This window comes from Priapulus caudatus, unplaced genomic scaffold (genome assembly GCF_000485595.1).
Source record: "Priapulus caudatus unplaced genomic scaffold, Priapulus_caudatus-5.0.1 Scaffold785, whole genome shotgun sequence".
In the NCBI taxonomy this organism is placed as follows: domain Eukaryota; kingdom Metazoa; phylum Priapulida; class Priapulimorpha; order Priapulimorphida; family Priapulidae; genus Priapulus; species Priapulus caudatus.
In genome coordinates this window covers 1-6,066 of record NW_014577846.1, presented here as the reverse complement: position 1 = coordinate 6,066, position 6,066 = coordinate 1, and the positions used below count along the sequence as shown (strand labels likewise).

The following is a 6,066-nucleotide window of genomic DNA, read 5'->3' as shown; positions in this document are numbered from 1 at the left end:
GTGCTTGTTTAGCCCTGTTTACTGTTTGTTTTGCACGTGTTTACTACTGTATGTATAATACATGTATGTTAATAAAGATAACTTGTATAGTAGCGATGATATCTCTGATTCTCGATCTCTGATTTTTTTTTTATGAATTGATTATGGATTTTGAATAACCAAGTGCTTGTTCGAGCCACTGTTCAACCGATGATCGAGTATAATCGATGATCGTGACATCACTACCCTTGACCCCAGCTTCGATATCCCCAACTCGTTTTCGGATTACCCCCCCCCCACACGTCACAACTTTAGATTTTTGTTTTTGCCGTTTAGATTTTTGCCCAACCGTTGACGGACGCTCATGCGATTCTACAAGCTGCATCTGACTATGTCAGATGAGCTAATAAACACTAAATGTATTTACTACCAAAGTCTTAATGTTTCTCTACTCTATTTCGCCTATAATCACCTGTAAATGCCGGTCAAATGCCGGTCAAATGCTCATCTGCAACACACAAGTACACTGCACGCTAGCTGCTGGACACTGACACATAAATATATAGCAGGTAGGAAAGCATGCTGCCAAAATTTGCTCGACGCTGGCTTGATTTTATACGATTACAACACAAATATTCAACCATTCTACTCCATCTTTGTTTCTATTTGAAGAACAGTGTTCACTTGTTATAAAAACATATTGTCTTTATAGTTAACACGTAGTCAATGTAAATGTCTGCCGGAATCAGGAAACACCTAGCGGCGCTATTCGTCACCTCTCTCTCCGAACGCTCCACCAGTGGGTCCACTGGCGGCTTTGACGGGGCTCACACGGGAGGTGGAAAGCAGCGTTGTTGTATCCCAAAACGCAATGCTCCGCCTATAGCCATGTACTTGAGGACATTTAGCATTGACTGCGCAACGTTAGGCGAACGCTCGAATTTCGCCAGTGTTTTTGTGTTTCGCGTGACAGAGCTCGGTTACGAACAGAGACAGTCTGTATTTCTAACAAGTGAACACTGCTGTTGAATTAAAACAAAAGATGGAGTAGAATGGTTGAATGTTGTGTTGTATGTCGTGTGAAATTTTCATCAAGCGTCGAGCGGATTGGAGTCGAGCGCTTTCTTACTGCTATACATATTAACAGTCACTGTGGCACAGTGAGCAATGGCGGCGGTAGTGTGTGTGCATAGAGCATTTCACGGAATTGACAGGAAACTGTCGCAATATACGTGAAAGAGAGTATAGAAACATTAAGCATTTTGTAGTACTACTACTAGTATTACTATTAGATTTCGTATATCTTCAGCATTATATTTTACGCGGCCTATATTTTATTGAAACGTTTCAAGTGCCTGTGCCCCAGGGTACTGCCGGAACCTACCCTGCCCTGGTACTATCTAATATGCTGGACCGTACCTCGCCTACTCCACTAACGAGTCTAAGGAGTCACCTAGTGACCTACGTCTACTCCCTAACCATATCAAATAGTTACCTGGGTACGTTCCGGCAGTACCCTGGGGGACATAGACCCTATGAGCGTCAGTGTGCAGCAGCTAGCGTGCGGCGGCCAGCGTGTGACAGTGTGTTGCAGATGAGCATTTGGGCGGCATTTACAGGAAATTGTCGGCAATAATAGGTGTAAGAGAGAGTAGAGAAACATTAAGACTTTGGTAGTAAATAGATTTCGTATTTATTTAGCATTATAATATTTTATTGAAACGCTCCAAGTGCCTGTGGCTGTGGCTGTGAGACTGGCGACGTTGTGCAACACATTTCTGTGTACTGACTACTGTCTTAGTGTCTACTGACAGTACTGACGCCACTGTATCCAACAATTAATGATAAATGAATTATTATAATCAGCTACAAAAGACAAACGTAGACTAGGCTAGTCTAAAGTAAAGCGCAGCAATTGCTACGACAACTTACGTATTGAAATAGCGTCTGGCCAAACAATACAGCATTACAGGCTACTTTTTACGTTTAATTCTCGTGGCTTTTGTTTGCATCAAAAATATATATACGACGGATCACACAAAACAACATCGTACCTGCGCACCATACATGATGCCATGTGACCTCTTCGAGTCTTCGTTGGCTTTGTCACAGCTTTGTTTACATGTATCGGAACATATCGTACGTAACGTACTGTGATGTATCGGCCTAGAAGCCGATGCGCGACATGAGGCGTGTGGGCGGGTTACCGGTATGGCATGTTTTTCGTTTCATAGTTCGATTTTTGTTTTATGGCTGATTTTATCACATATAACATTTGATTTATCACATATAACATTTGATTTATTGCATATATAACATTTGATTTATTGCATATAATATTTGATTATTTAATCATATGTTATATGCAATAAATTGACAATAATTCCCTGTTTTAAATGTTCACATTATTTGATTTTATACCAGAAAAGAGAATCAAACCATGCGATCCTGGCATCAAACCATTTTGTTTTGGAATCGAATTATTCGATCTGCAAATCGAATCATTCGATCTGCGAATCGAACCATTCGATTCTGGAATCAAATAATTCGTTCACGGATCAAATGCTTCGATTCACGGATCGAATGCTTTGATTTAGTGTGTATGGTGTCAGAGAGGAGAGGTGTGTGTGTGTGTGTGTGCGGTGTGTGTGCTGTGTGGGTGTGTGTTGTGTTGTGAGAGAGAGAAGAGCGTGTGCGTCGTTTATGTTGTGGTGTTGGCTGACAGGATCGAGAGAGAGAACCAGAGGGATCAGGGACATGCTCAGCGAAAAGCCGTTGGACAACGTTGGCAATCTGACGGTTGGGCCAACGTTGTCAATTATTGGCGTGCTGGCGCAACGGTTTGGCCACGCTGAGCAAAAAGCCGTTGGCCAACGTTGGCCTGTCTGACGTTGGGCCAACGTTGTCAAATATGACGTTGGGCCAACGTTTGGCGACGCTGAGCAAAAAGCCGTTGGGCCACGTTTTCAATATGACGTTGGACCGCACGTTACACGCTGGAAAAGACGTTGGAGTTCAACGTGCAATATGACGTTTGTGGGCAACGTTGGCTGACGGCCGTTTGGACCAACGTTGGGCAATGTCGTTGCCACGTTAGGCCCAATGTTGCGCTCGCCCAACGGTTGCGGCCCAACGTGTCGGCACGTGAAGCCAGATAAGGACGTTGAGATCAAGTTGGCTGTCTGACTTGGGCCAACGTTGGCAATATGACGTTGGCCAACGTTGGCCTGACTGCCGTTGGGCCAACGTTGCGGCCCCAACTATGGCACGGCTAGCAAAAAGACGTGATAAATGTTGGCTGTCTGACGTTGGTGCCAACGTCAGCCATGTTATTCTTGATTTACCGCTAAATGTTCGCCTAAAGTTCCTGTTGCTACAAGCGACACACTCAGAGGAGACTATGGCGATCATGAAAATGTGGTAGAAAACACCAAAATTATGCTCTACGCATATTTAGAATTTTAGTTATTCAAACCAAAATGAAACCAATTTCATTGGCGGCATCTTGAAATCCAGATGGTCGCCATCCTATGCTTTCTCTAAGTGTCATAAACTGCGGTTTCTCACTATTGAAATGTGGGTATAGACAGCATAAATTATGTCTCTACGACGATCTTGGAGTCTAGTTATTTCAAAATATAAAGCAATTTCACTAGCGGCCCGATATTGAAACCAATATGGCCGCCCATCCTATGTTTTTGCTCTAAGTGCTGAATAATTGGTCCCACTATCGAAAATGCTGGGTATTAGCCACCAACATTATGCTCTCTTACACGTCTGCGGAGTCCAGATATTTCGAAATCCATTTTCGCTGGCGGTCATTTTGGATTTCAAGATGGCCGCCACAATACGCACACAAGTCAGCCTGGCACCAACATACCAGTGAACTCCCCAGTGTATCATAGAAATTGATATTTATCCGTTTCCAGCCTCTACCAAACAAGGTTTAGGCTCATCCTTATTTTGGATATCTGCCCCTGACTAACTGTGCTTATAATGTTTTATATTTGTTTAGGTTTAGAGTTGATGGTAGAGATTGAGTTTATATTTCTGATCAAAAAACGACACGGAGCGTCGTTGCAGAAGAGCGTTCAACACGACCTTTGCATCGATCAGTTCTTGGACATGCCTCTATGCTTAATATGCTATGCGAGCTGAGAAAAAATACAATGCGTCCAAGCGAACAATTGCGAATTAAACAATCAACCTCTTGGCATTCACGGCATCCTATATACATGAATTTTTCGCAATGTCGGAAATTTCGCGCTACACCGGTATATGCCATGTATTCTGTTTCCATATCGATTTTTTGTTTTATGTTTGATTTTATCACATTATAACATTAAGCGGCATCGAATGCTTCCGATTTACAGATAAACATGCTTCGAATGCCGGATCGAATGCTTTGATTCACGCGACTGAATGATTCGAGTTCACGGATCGAATGAGTCGCATTCACGGATAGAATGATTCGATTTACAGATCGGAATGATTCGATTTACAGCATCGAATAAATTTCCCCGTCAAATCGGATCATGCGCATCCGGTTGAATCGAATACTTTCGATGCGTGGATCGAAATAGAGAAAGAGGGACGAGATATATGAGGAGGGGAGAAGGTGGTACAGGATGGAATGAGAGAATAGAGTACGCAGGGCAGAAGTTAGTGTCTTGGAGGAGAAAGGGAGAAGGGGTGGGGTAGAAGAGTGGGCACAGGAATGGACGTTAGAAAAGGGGTACAGGAAAGGACGTCGAGGCAGGGTAGAAGGTGCGTCGAGGAGGAGGTATAAGGTGTGGGGGAAGAGGGGCGAGGAGGTAGAGGAGGCGCGAAGATGGCAGGGGGGAGAATGTGGTGGAGGGAGGGGGATTGGGGATAGCGCGAGGCAGAGAGGTAGTGGAGGGGGAGAAGCGCTAGAGAGGGAGGAGGTCGAGGATGGTGAGAGATGTGGAGGAGGTAGAGGGAGAGGGAGAAGGTAGAAGAGGGAAGTAGGTACGAGGCATGCTGCGTTGTGAAAGACGCGAGCGAGGTATAGAGGAGGGGAGAACGTGGCGGAGAAGGAGGGGAGGAGGAGGCGATAGAATATGGTGGGGGAAGGCGATAGGGGAGGGAGGGAGGTAGAGGGGGGAAGGTGGTGGAGGGGAGGGGGGTTGCGGAAATAAGGAGAGAGGATGTAGTGGGAGGGGCGGGAGGTAGAAGAGGGCAGTAGGTTAAGAGGATGGTGTGGAGAAGACGCGGCAGAGCGTGAGTACGAGGGCAGGAAAGTGGTGAGAACGGAGGGGCAGGAGGTAGAGGAGGGAGAAAGGTAGAGGAAGGGGAGTAATGTGTGTGGAGGGAGACGAGGCAGGGGGAGATATGGGAGAAAGCGGGGTTAGAAGAGGGAGGATGTAAAGGATAGTGGGAGAAGGTGGGGAGTAGAGGAAAGTGGGAGAATGTGGAGAAAAGTAGAGGAGGGGGAGAAGCTGCGTGGAACGAAGGTGAGGCGAGTGTGGGGAAGCGGAGAAGGGGGAGGAGGTGGTGAGGGTAGGAAGAAGGGGTCGATGTCGCGTAAGTGAGTGAGTTGAGAGAGGGAGAGGACGGGAGGGAGGGAGTCGGGCAGGAAAGGGGAGGGAGGGAGAGGAGGAGGATGGGAGGGAGACGATCGAGGGTGTCCGTGATGTGAGTGATAGGGGAGGGAGGAGGAGGCGGGGGGCGAGGGTGGTAAGTGAGTGAGAAGGGAGGGGCACGAGAGAGGGAGGAGCGATCGTAGAGCGTGCTTGTGCTCACTGGCCTGGCCTGCAGAAATGCACAATAATTGTAAGCCGGGCAAATCCCACACGCAGGAAGTGATGGATGCGGAAACGTAACGGTGTCAGGGGGAATGTACAAAACAGAGACGGGAAGGTCGCGGTCGGTCCCGAGATCAAAGTGAGCCAGTGGCTCGGAACAGAGCGGCCGCCGGGAAAGCACGTAATGTCCGTGAATCGAAGCATTTGATCCGTGAATCGAATCATTCGATCCGTGAATCCGAAAGCATCGATCCGTGATTCGAAGCAGTTCAATCCGGAATCGGAATCATTTGATTCGGTGAATTGACATCATTCAATTCGC

The 6,066-nt window shown here is 46.5% G+C and overlaps 1 protein-coding gene across 1 annotated transcript in view; it reads right to left on the bottom strand.

Moving 5' to 3' along the window:
* LOC106813510 (rho-related BTB domain-containing protein 1-like) overlaps positions 1–2,062 on the bottom strand; it is a 42,963-nt gene extending 40,901 nt beyond the window's left edge. The window contains exon 1 of the mRNA XM_014817655.1: positions 1,912–2,062. The gene's annotated coding sequence lies outside the window, so the exon portion shown is untranslated. The remainder of the gene's footprint in view (positions 1–1,911) is intronic.
* Between the last annotated feature and the right edge of the window lie 4,004 nt (positions 2,063–6,066).